Source organism: Populus alba, chromosome 1 (assembly GCF_005239225.2).
Source record: "Populus alba chromosome 1, ASM523922v2, whole genome shotgun sequence".
Lineage (NCBI taxonomy): Eukaryota > Viridiplantae > Streptophyta > Magnoliopsida > Malpighiales > Salicaceae > Populus > Populus alba.
Genome location: NC_133284.1, coordinates 42581319 through 42594901, shown reverse-complemented (window position 1 = coordinate 42594901; position 13583 = coordinate 42581319). Strand labels below are relative to the sequence as shown.

The following is a 13583-nucleotide window of genomic DNA, read 5'->3' as shown; positions in this document are numbered from 1 at the left end:
TAGAGTATATTTGTATGCGATTACCAAAATAGATTCACTGCATGCATCACATGGCCACGATAGGTTGAGCAGTCACGAAGAAGATAAGAGATTACACTTGCAATTGGTTAAGTGATGAAATGAAATTCAATTTCATTAGAACAGTTCATCCCAAAAATTATTTCACAATCACATATATGCAACGAAAGTAACGAATGCAAGTAAAAATTATGTATTTCAGGGTCAATAGGTTACTTTCAGTGCTATAATTAAGTTCTGTCATTATCCTATCTTGTCCCCCTTTAGTTGTTTTGATTGCCCAATATAACAACAGAAGCGGCAGCACATACTTGATTAGCACCATGTTATTAAATGCATTAGCAGAAACCTCACTGGCTTGTAATTGCAATTTTGCACAATATTAAAAAAAAAAAAATTGAAATGCTCAATGCAATACATAGCAGCAAAGGAACCAGAATATGCAAACCATGCAGATATGGATACTCATGTACAAGAACTTGTTGATCTGCTACACGCATTAAAGCTATCAAGCGTGGTGATACTTCAAGTTGCAATATGGTCAATACTAGTCAGGCAAGAGAGGTAACCTGTCAATGCTGGACGGGGGTAGGGTGATCCATTTGTGTCACCAGTGGCACTGATAAAATCATCAATTCCACTATCTGTCCCAATTGTTTCAATAAACTTGTTGTTTACATCCATCCTAGTATGATATGGGAGGATACGGAGGCGTGCCTCTGGCTCCGGCCGAATGTGTACCAATCTCTCTGTTTCTAATTGGTATTTTCGAATGAAATCCATCTGAAGGGACATAATGTGTGGTGACCTAGGGAGCAGCTCCACAGGTTCTCCTTTTGGAATTACTACTTGCATCACAGCTATTCTTGCCTCTGTATGAAGAAAAGTACTTTGTAGATTGAAATGTAATAATTTCAGATGAACCAGGTGTTTCCAAATGATAAATGATAGCCAGCAATGAAGATTGCCGGGACATCCCTTATTTATTAACTGTGATCATCATGGCCTACTGTTAGTCTGTTGGACATGATATATTCTGTTGGACGGCTTACAATAAATCAATCAATGCATACAAACTTCCCCAATCATTGTTCTTTTCTACTTTCTATGTTCTGTATTTCCCTGTTTCTTTATTATTTTCAACTAGACAAACGGAAAACAGAAGCACTGGGCAGAAATGATACTATTCAAGATTCAACAATGAAAATATGCAAGGTAGTGTTAAACAGGAAGACTGCTCCTTCCGGAGAAAAGAAAAAGAAATTTGCAAACTATATGGAATTTAAAAGAGATCTTCTAATCAAATGCAACAGACTTCGGATCTTACAGTATTGCACTCTTACTTGAAGATCATATAATAAATTGAGTAGACACCATCCAAATTCCCTTTCAATCATCACTGGCCTAAAGATCACCCACCCACATTGAGAATAAACTTTGAGATAGAAATACCAGAAAAAAAATAGATCCGTAAAATACTATATGTCCACACACAACACATATTAATGCATTGAATATCCATAGAGAAGCAGCTTTGTTTAATTTCAAAAAAAAAAAAAAGTCCATTGAAATGAGCACATTCTTGCAAAAGAAAAACCAGCTTGCAACCATGTGGTCGTCTCACAACTGATCAAAAATTTTTTCCACACTAAAGCATGATTATGTCGCCAATTATCAAACAGCCATACATTTATGCTGCTCTAGAAGAAGAAAAGAAAAGAGAACAAGGGAAAAGGGTAGGAAGTGAAAGGAAAACCAAATCTTAGTTTAAGCTTCATAAAACCATTGGTAATAAATATAATGGAGCTGAGGAATTAAGTTCTCGATTGGTTAGGTGGTAGGAGGTGCTTTTCCACCAACCACCAAATTAAAGGTGTTTGCTAACAATGCAAATGCATTTCAAAAGCCATTTAAAACAGGTTAAACTATTATTTAGAGAACCACATATTGAAGCTATTTAAGGTTTTGAAAGGCTTTTGAGCATTATTTTGCATTTAAAACCTTTTTCAACGACACATTACCAAACACCTTTTGCTCACATTTGTAGCTACAACCATAGCTAACTGCTAATAGTTGTACCAAATGGGACCTAAGAAACAGCCACTCTTAGAATAACAACTTAATGATAGTACCACTTAACCATTGCAGTCCGTTTACGTGAAAAGGTCAAATTTCAGAGAAAGATTTTATATCTTCTTATATCTCAGTCGCACTACTACAAAGACTCTTGATGTTTTCCAAAAATAAATAAACAAGTGTGGGTCATCGATTCCCCTAAAAACAAATTACAACTATCATATACAGAGAGAGTTTGGTTTTTTTGGGAAACGATGAGTGAGTGATATTTGTGTAGTCAGTGAGCAATCAGTAGTGGCTGGAATGCAGACGTGATGATAGTTGCGCGAAAGACTTCCTACGAGGCAGCAGGCAGGTCACAGGCAAGGCAAGGAAAGAAGAGGGTACCACTATAGCGGTACACTATATCTCTTAGTAAGTCTAAATGAATCTCCTAAAGGAAATCTTCTTTCTTTGCTTGGGCAGCCCTGTTTCCAACAAGAGGAAGAGCTAGGACTCGATTATACCAACATCCTCAACAGTCGCTTCCCATTGGGTTCAATTCTGAGGTATTCTTTATAAGGCTTGCATGTATTCTTAAAGGAATGGGGTTCCACCTGAGCCTGTCAAAACCCGAGAGATTCTATAGACACTATACAGGAATCGACACCCCCTCCCTGACCCCCCAACCACAATTGACAGGTTCTGTTTTTTTTGACTCGAATTTTTAACAAAATTCAAGTCTCAAACTTCTTCGACTTATAAAGTCAAGGTCAAAATTATTGATTCGAGCTTTGTTCAAGCAAAGAATTTTAAATGCGACAACTTCTTACATTTATTTGCTGAGACTTTTTCAGAAACTTACACTGTATATGGCTCCTCATAGCACTACAATGATATATGTCTAAAAATAATGACTTACACTGTTACATTGGCTTACAATTAAAGTTAGGTTTATGTTTAATTTAAAATTTCAGTTACTAATTCTCTAATCAACTTCTCTGCAATTGTTTAGATAATAGTTTACATTTTCTTTTCTTTTTTTTTTTTTGGACCTTCAATTCTTCATTTGTATTAGGCATGTCATGTAATTTTGATGCCAACTCGTTGAATTTTTAGAGATGTGTGAATTAATGAATTTACTGAGAGTTGCTAACAATTCACAACAGCATATGCCATGAGCATTAGCAACTCCCATCGTGGCCTGAACGCTGTGCATTGACCAAAACATAAATCATCGTTAACGCACTCCATCCACAAAATATATTAATCAATAATAAATATTTCAAAAACACAACTGAAAGAAACTCTTCCTCCAGGGCATTCTATCTTCTCTGACAATTTTGTATTCTCTTGTGTTCTAGAATCCTTCAATCCATTAGCATGACTGCTCATCAATGCCCTTATGGCCTTTGTTATTTGCTCCAAGGAACTTGTCTACCAAAAGAAAGAAAACAGGTTTCACCATATTGAAAACACATAGCTGTAGCTGAGGAAATAGATAAGTATTGGTTTGATCATATAAACCTTTGTCACATAAATGGGTATGTCCTGAGATTTGGCAGCAGCTTGAATCTTGGCATTTTCTTTTTCTTGAGCTTAGACTGCAAGGAAGTAAGCGCAATCTGCATGCTGATGTTATCAGTTTAATCGAACTTGCAGCATCCATTTTCAACTGATTGATCCCTTGATCACACTGTCTCAAGATCTAGAATAAAAACTGCTCTTTATGTAAGTTCCATATCCAGCTATATTCATACTACAGCGACCGCAGTAATCAAGTGTGCCAAAAATTGAAAATTTAATTAACTTCAGGTGAGATGCAAAGTCTAGTTTTACTTTCAAAATAAAATGTAGGATCAATTTTTTGGAAGAGAAAAATTAGATCTTGATAACTGGCTCATGCAAACTTCAGCCCAGCTTGCTCTATCATGTTTAAGGACATAAACTAGCTATCTAGTAATACAAGTGACCTCCTACTGACAAATAATTACGTAGGAATAGCCACTGTAGATATTCATCAAGCTCCAAACTATCTTGAGACTAGAGATAACTTCCTTATAAAGGACAAATGTTATTTTTAAAAGAATGGAAAGGGGCAAAAAAAATAAAAAACATATGTGGTACGATTTCTAGTATCCAAATGAAAAAAGAAAAAGAAAAAAGATAAGTTTTTGGTGAATTTCTTTAACATTTTACTTAAAGAAAACAGAGAATGCAGAAAAGGATGAAGCATGAAAAAATTAGCTATAACATAGCCCTGCCCTCTTTTACTCAATGATAAAAAATGAGCTCCAAATTATCTTGAGACTAGAGATTACTTCCTTGTAATGACAAATGTTCTTTTTAAAAGAATGGAAAAGGATACTTACATACATACATATATATAAGTGGTATAATTTCTAGTATCAGAATGAAATAAGAAAAAGAACCAAGTTTTTGGTGAATTTCTTAACATTTTACTTGAAGAAAACAGAGAACTACAAAAAACAGACAAAGCATGAAAAAATTTAACTATAACATAGCACTGCCCTGTTTTACACAATGGTGTTCCTTTAAACAACTGTCGATAATGTGTGGTAGAAATAAATAAAAGAGATGAGGGAGCTAGCAACACATTCAATCATAAACTTCTGTAACGAGAAATGGAATTGCTTATTAATAAGATTTAAACTTTTATAATTTCTTTTTCTGTTTTTCTTATTCTTCTTCTTTTTTATTAATTTATTTTTTTAAAGGATGTCATTTTCCCGAAATCAGCTGGCTTTGGCAAGCTTTATCTTACTTGCTATGAAATGGCTTTAAAGTCATCAACATACATCTCCTATCAGTTCCAAAGGAAATTCATATCCTATCTCATTAAACATAACTTGCATATAGAAAGAAACAACCACCCAATTACAACTAGAGAACATTCACTCCAAAAAGTGTGCTTACCCCATAGACATACAGGCAAAGTGGTACTTCATGTTCCAAAGAATTGTCTCCCATGTCCAGAGGAGACTCAGAAGTAAGCTCATTACAACCAATCCTTTCGTCTGTCAAGTGGAAATCTTCAACCAAAACTTCATCTTTCTTTTCAGCAGATGTTTGAAAGGCAGGTTCCCCTTTCTATAGTTTTATTTTACTCCCCTGGGAACTCATTTTGCAAACTTCCACATGTGGGGAACGACCTTCCACAGAAACAGTGTCAACAAATAAGGAATCAGGAGAGACAGATCAGGGGGGGTGGGGGCGAATTGTTTCCGTGCAGAAAATCAGCATATGTCAATGGCAGATTCTTGGCAGAAATTTGTGCCTTTGACAAATGGGGAAGTTTTCCCCCATTTTCAGCTATAAGTAGAGAGGTTTAGAGAGAGCAAAGGGGAACAGAAAACACACTAAACATGTAGTAGAAGGAGCTGCCTCATTGCAGCAAGAAGGAGCTGTCTTCATTGGCAGAAGCAGCTGCAGAATGGCAGCATAACAGCTGCCTCTTGTCTTTGTAGATTTCCTTCAGCAACCTACCTTCAAACTCTCCTTTGTAAATTCTTACAAAATTTTTGCCACAATCTTGAGAATGTCTGTACAAGAACTAAAACAATAAAAATGGTAATTCTTTTGGTTTACTAAATCAGAAGAAAAAATACCTGACGAGAACTAGCATCCACTGTTGCTTCTAAGCTGCGATGAACTCGCAACTCAGTCTTTGAAATTATCTCCACCCCACAGCTAAATGTTGAAGGCCCTTTCCTCTCAAGCACTGTCTTCTGGACACCCCTCCGGTTTGCTTCTTCATCCCCTAGTGTCACACTCTGTAAAACTAATTGCATTAGTATAAATGATCAGAGAGGTATCTGTGTGCCGATATTGTTAACATAAATAGCAGCATTCAACAGAAACACAGCAAATAATGAGTAACTGGAGGAATAGAAAATCCCTGCATTGATAAAGGTGAGAAAGAACATAATAGAGATGTAGAAGAATAGGATTGCACTGCAAGTCCATCACTACTGCTAATGATTAAGCAAAGCAATGTGGAAGAGCAGTCATTGCAATCATGCCCAAAGAACGCCAAGCATTAAGCAAGAATGAATTCAAAAGAAGAATAAATAAAGGAAACAACATACAGTGAGGAATTGCAACAATATTCTCTTCGCTATTTAACTCCACACAATTATACTGCAGTACAATACTACACAAGCTTGGGAACAACATGGGCAAGTTGATCAGCTTTTTATATAATAATTTTCAGTGGTGCTGATTATCCAGAGGAACAATTCACTTCTGCATTGAACTTATCACGTCTTTCTTTCCCTTTTTATATCCGTTTATCTTTCCTTCTCCTTTATTTATTGATATGCATCTAGTAATTAAAAGATGGATACAGAAAAAAGAAGGGCCAGGTTTTTTTTTTAAAAGAAGAAGAAGAAGAAAGAGAAGCACACATTCTCAAAATTTCTGCATTAAAGATTCTTGATCCTTGATGAAGTAAAGAAATAACTTGAGTAAAATAAAGAACGGAGAAAATGAAAAACTACACCCTGCAGTGACACTTTTACACCTTGGTGGCAAGGTTATAAACTCCACCACTTCAATCCCTTGTCTTTACCTTTGTTACCGGGTGTCCTAATCCCTTAAAACAAATTTTGACAAGGCATCTATGAGGCTCTAACATTTTGACTGCTATGCCATGAAGAAACACATTGATGCAATGTCAATAACACAGTAACACTCAAGTGTCACACCTTTTAAAGCAGAGAGTAAAACAAAATCTCAAGCTGAGTTCAGAACTGTGTTCTGCACATGCACACATTTTCACACCTTTACTTTATTATCATTAGGAAAAAGAGGAATCCTTGAAAAAATCTTTCAATTAGAGGAAGCAACTATGATTGTTGAGCAACAAAACTTCTAGAAGCTGAACTTTTTAAATGAAAGAAATGTTTTTTTTTTTTTTTTTGTGATCATTAAAAATCAACTGACGTCTTGAGAAATAATATGAAAGTACATTTTTAAGAAAATATTCAATCAAAAGAACAATAGACGACTACTGAAACGAGACCAAAAACATCTAGATTCATTTTGGTTAAAGCTAGATTAGATCTTTGAAAAAAAATATAAAAGACCAAACCTCCCAGTCTTTTACCCCTTCCATCTTTGGTCGCATGGAAACTTAATCTATTATCATCTCTTGGCACATGCAAGATGACTTTATCAACTAAAATAGTTGGATCCACAAAAATGTTTTACATTTGTATTAATAGAAAGATGACACACTAGATCTGAATTTAACTCAAATCACAACAATAAATAAGAATAATCAAATCATATAATTGGAAGCTATCCTCCAAGTAATTTAGCACGTTCCAACTCCAATGTGAGCGGAATTTAATCTCTAATCTCTTGACACAATGCCTGGCACCCACAAAATGTTTTTACATTTTGTATTAACAAATAGGAGACGCATTAGATCTAAATTGAACTCAAATCCCAACGATAAATCTTAAAAATCAAATCATATGATTGCAAGCTGAAGACATACCTATTCAAATAGAATAAGTGACAAGGATTAAAAATAAAAAGTAAGGCACCTTTGTACCATATGTTGATGCTTTCATTTAAGGGACCAAGCACTAAATCACTAGCTGCAATTTTGTTTGTGAGCTTTTTTTGTGTGTGCTCGCTTGTAAACACATATCATTCATTTTATTTTTTTACTAGTTGGACAATATTTTCTCCTTAATTCAAATTATAGATGTTATGGAAGAAAGTTAGGGACATTGATCCCTGATAATCATCTATGTAAATCAGCCCTTATGTAGGTACAGTGATGCCCTGTAAATCAACCCTTGTTTAAGTAGATTAATGCCTTGTCAATCAACCCTCAAATTGTTGAAAATCAGCCTTACAAAGTACTATATAATGGAGGTCTCTAAAGGTGAAAAGGAGAAAAAACACAAATTTCTTTCATACTTTTGTGTCTTAATGTAGAGACAAGACCATTTTGTTAAGTTGGGTGTATTGGAGGGAAAGAAAATGGGAAAACAAACAAGAAAGACAAAAGGTGGTAGAGGAAACTTGGATCAATATTGCAGCGAACACAACCCTTTCACATGCTTCAACAGTATCTAAGAAAACCAAGAAAGACAATTGCCCAGTGATTTAACAAGTTAAGTCAAGTTTTAAGCTTCCAAAACTTGGTTCATCTGTATTGCTACTCATCTTGAGTTTTATTAAGCCCATCTAGACTTGAGCTTGAGTAGTTTCACATTATATGAGTAAAATTATAAGTTGAACTAGGCAGCAGGTCAATAAGTTAATTAGTTTAACTTGATACAAAAGAGGAGTATAGTATTGAGATCATTCTCAACCATAGATATAGCTGATTGGGTCATTTTTACAGGTCTACCAATAAGGAATCATTTCATCAGGTACGAAAAAATATTGATTATCTCAAAGTTTAGATTAGTTAATTTGATATACCATAACATTTATATGAACAAGCGAGGCAATGATGAAATTTACTTTCATGTTGAACATATCAATGCATGCATCCAAACACCATTATCACAGTAACAACATTGTAGTTCATTTTATTTCAAAATTTTCACAATCAACACCCAATAGCATTAGGAACTATTAGCATATGATAGTTTGCACACTCCATAGATCACAACATAAAAGTTAGAGCCCTTGACATATAGCATAGCAAATACACAAACCAATTACTCATCTTCATTGAAAAAAATAATGTTACCTGTATTCCTCCAACAAGCATCTCCAGAGAAGGATTCATTATCAAATTCTCTATTGTGATTCCATGAGCGGTGGCTACTAGCTGAATCCCACGCTGTGCAATTGTACTTGCAGCCATTGCTTCAAGTTTTGTCCCAATTTCATCTATCACAATCACTTGAGGCATATGATTTTCTACTGCCTCTATTAATACCTAAACATTAGAAACTTGTAAGCATTTGCCCCCGCTGACAATAAAATTACAAAATAACGCATCTAGGTCTCTGGATCAGGAAGTGAAAACAATAAAATCATGTTGTTAACAAAACTAAAAAAAAATGGCATGCATTGCTCATTGTAGTAGTACAATGATCATATGCCAATTACTAAACAGTAGTGTTATATGCTTCAGAAATTTCATTTCCCAAGGGCATAACATGCGTATATGCTTAATTAATGCTAGTCATGTCACTTTATAATTGAAATATCTATTAATGTCATTAACAACATTTCTTATCAAACTTCAGCTAGTCAACTTTGTTTCATGAAAACAGGCCCATAAAGGAGATCACACACTTCCAGCCTATACCTTATGTTGCATATCTAAATCAGGAACTTGCATCCGTCGAGCATTGCCTATTCCAGCATGAGGTATATCACCATCGCCTCCTATCTCATTGGATGTATCAACAATCATCACTCGTTTCTTGTAATCATTTGCAAGCATTCGAGCAATTTCCCTGCAAAACTTAGGATTTTAGGTCACCCTAAAGAATGATGGATGCACCAAGCAAAAATCCACTATTAGAACAGCGCAGATGCAAACTCGGTACTCAAATCCGAGTAAGACTGGTTTACACCATTGTTAAGCATATAATAAATTCAGCAACAAAAGTTCTCTCCTGCTACAAAATATAAGCAAAAGATAGCATATTTCGACTTCATCTATTTTTCCATGCCCAGGATATTAGATGTCTTCAGAAATGGAACAAAACATTTGCATAGAAATATTTAAGGATGAATAAAAAAAGCAAAGATGGTCTAAGTCAACAGTAGTGGTGAAATAAGGGGCATTGAGAAATTGAAAAGCATAAGAAAAATGAACTAGTTAGCCGGGGGAATTTTAAGAAAGCAAAAACCTATAGAAGAATACTAAATTTTCCAAAACAAAAACTATTATACATTGCTCTAAAAGTAGAGCACCATGGTTCTTTATAACATGGGACTGTGACATAGTTTAACACCAAACTAACATGAAACGCCTTTTTTCTTTTAGGACACAATTCATTAACGAAGTATCACATCTAAGAGTAGCATGCCCACTTTAATTAGGCAGGCAAGTAGATTCAGGTGAAATAAAACAAGAATCATTATTCTTCTTCTAAATAAAACCTTCAATAATCAAGAGTCAGTAGCTCACTACAGTGCTCAAAACACTCCTCGACCTAATTGCAACGTAGGCAATTGCTCATTTCTTTTAATGCATGACAACTTGATGCAGAAAACAATTTAGAACAAAATAGAAGCTTTTGTGTGAAATCATATCATGTCCATAAAAAACAAGAACAGCTAACCTGATAATTGTAGTCTTTCCCACCCCCGGAGGACCAATGAACAAAAGGGAAGCACCATCGTGAACTAAATCTCTCAGCAAACTAGCACTGCCTGGTATTGCCCGACCAACACGACAAGTAAGACCAATGATTTGGCCCTCTCGATTTCTTATGGCACTAATGCGATGCAATGTTTGGCTGATGCCTGCTCGATTGTCAATAGCAAAGTCACCAACCTACACTATGCCATTCTAGTAAGCCAAAAGCCTCTATTTACCATTAATGATTAATCATGCGAGAAAAAAAACAATTATATAGTATGGAAGAATGAGGTAGTGATAGCTTAACTAAAATATTGCTATTGAAGAAAAAGAAAAAATTCAAACCAGGAATTTAAGCAAAATAAAAAAAGCAGAGAGGGAAATGCTTGAAAAATGGATCATAAAAATTTAGTGAAGAATCTAGGTCGTTCTCCTTGGGGGACTAAACTCGAAATTATGCTCCTTGAACTTTTGATAAATGGTTCAAGACTTCAAATTTCATCCAACTCATTTCTCCTCCTAATTCTGAAAATTAAATATGTCAAACTTAATATGTAAAACTTAGAACTTTTTTCTTTTCTTTTCAGTTAGTAAACGTTGGAAATACAATCAAAGCATCCTTTATTTTTTCTTTACTTTCTCAAAAACAAATGTTGCCAATATTGATAATTTAAGAATTATGAAGAATAGTATGCTATTATTCAAATCCTTTAAAGTAGTGACAACAAAGACGATGATGATAAAGAAACCACTAATGAAATAACAAAGACACTAAATCAATCACAATATATTATCAAAATTGAATCACAAACATTATAAAATAGAACTCGTTGAATCCTCAACACAATGTATTTGAGTGGTGAGTAAAAACACGAAAAGAATTTAGAGTATACAATGCATCCCATGATGACAAAACGAGCTACCAATAATGTTGTTGTGAAAGAAACACGGAGTGGAGCTGTTGCATCTAGCTCATGTCACGAGGGGTACAACATTTGAAATATTACAGCCCCACATCAGAAAGAAAGAGAAGGAAACGTAATGTTGTACACACCTTAGAAACCTATTATTAACAGCTTAGAGCTCAGCTTTATACACTGGACTTGTCTATTTCAAGAGAAATTTTACAAGTTAGTTAGCAGGTGGAAACCACCAGTAGAATCCTGCTAGGTCAACAGCTGAAGAACAGGTCATCAGAAAAAGAAGGAAAAGTGAGCATGTATGTAACTACCTACTTGATCCACTATTGATAACTTGATTTTTAAGTTCTTTTGCCACATGAAAAGGACTATGTTGCACAGCATTGTTAGGCCAATGAGTTACTTGGGCATTGCAATATTACCCTTGTATCTTTTTTTTATCTCTAGTTATGTGAAATGTATATGACCCTAAGATTTGTCAAGGATAATAAGTGGTAGCAGAAAAGTTTTCAAATTTGTGATAGTTAAGAATATTGTAGAGATGTGATCTTGCCATCAGGTTGAGATTAATTTGCAACCATTCATACAAAGAAGCTATCAAAAGAAAATAAAATGAGTTATATGGTTCAAAACTTGACAGAAAATAAGGTATTTCCACTAATTCATCCTTGAAAACTACTAGAAAAAATAAACGACTATTCTTTTGAGCCTTACATCTCTATTCCTCTCAACAAGAGCCTATTATTTATGTATATTGTTGTGTTCGTAGCTATCTCAGTTATTATGATCAAATAGTGGGAACTGGAAAGCATGTCTCAGCAAAACTATCTTAGAAATAAACCCAACAACATCGCCAAACAAGTCCACCAAATGAGAAGTCAATAATTCAAAGGTGTGATTAGTACCTCGGTCGCTATCATCTGGTAGTTTAAGGTTCAAGAGCAACTTGTCAACGAATACAATGTCAACAATATAATGAGTAACGACTAAAGAACGACCACGACCTCCCAATCTACTAGGCTTCAGCATTGCAATATCACTGAAAGCCCTAAAAATTGAAATGACTTTCCTTGCACTCAAAAAGCTGACTTGATTGATACTATCTCAACAGACATAACACTGGAAAATTTTGAGAGGTCATAAGTTTACAAAATTGTGATTACAATTTACAAGCACGAAACATTTATCATTCAACTAAATAGTATCCTCTACCCAACATTGAATTAGAAAAGTACAACATCATCCTAAACTAACATAAATTATAAGCGCATTTTATCAAGAACTTAGAAGGCAAGAATAACAAAACAATTCGGAACCTGTGAAGTAGCATGTTGGAGATCCTGAAGAGTGATGGGGCAATCAGATAGAACAAAGTCCCCAGATGGAAATCTCGCTAGGGGCTTCCTACCCAAATCCATAACCACCTCAACCAAGTCAAGAAGCTCCGGGTGTTCACTAACTCTTCTTCTCATTTCTTGGGGTAATAAGGCCAAAAGGTGACCCAACTCCACCTCAAAACCATCTTCTGGCGAAGGAGAAACTGAAGAATTCGAAATCGAAAGTAACCCACAAAGTTTTTTGGAGAGAAATTGTCGAGGAAGTCGTTGTTTTGGAGAGAAATGAAGGGTTTTGGAGAGTGGATAAGTATGGTGTGGGAGTTCGGTCAAGGGAGGTAGAGGTAGATGGTGTGGGATTTGCAGCCGAGAAAGAGAAAGCATTTGATTTTGGCGGGAATCGAAAAGAAATTGTTTTGGAATATTAAAAAGCAGGGCAGGATTATAGGTTCTGCAGTGGGATGGATATCAGATCAGATCAAATTAACAATGGGAGAAAGAGAAGAGAAGCCACAGCTTTAATGGGGGTTGGGGTGTTTAGGAAATCTATCCATCCACGTATAGATAATTAGGAGTTTTTTTCGTCATATGCTTACGATGGGTATGTTTGTGCTGTTGGCGATGTTGATGGTTTTTTTTGTTATAAACACAGAGTAAACTTTTATCAAACATTACAATTACATTTATTTACAATTACAATTATAATTATAATTACAATTATTATAAAACAAACTAAAGGAAATCATCATTCGTTTGTTCATTTTTACTTTAGAAAAGGTCACAAATGCTGGGAGTGTAGTTTGTTCTTTTTTAAGGTGTTTATGAAAATAAAAAATTATTTTAAGAAAAATATCTCTAGAGGTCTTTACCCTGTCAAACTAGAACATAAATTATTTTATGGCCCAAATTTTAATGATATATTTATTTTTATTTTATTTCTTTAAT

General features: G+C 34.9%; 1 pseudogene; it reads right to left on the bottom strand.

Annotated features, from left to right (window-relative positions):
- Window positions 1–326: 326 nt before the first annotated feature.
- On the bottom strand, window positions 327–13210 carry LOC118027472 (protein SEEDLING PLASTID DEVELOPMENT 1-like; annotated as a pseudogene).
- Window positions 13211–13583: the final 373 nt, after the last annotated feature.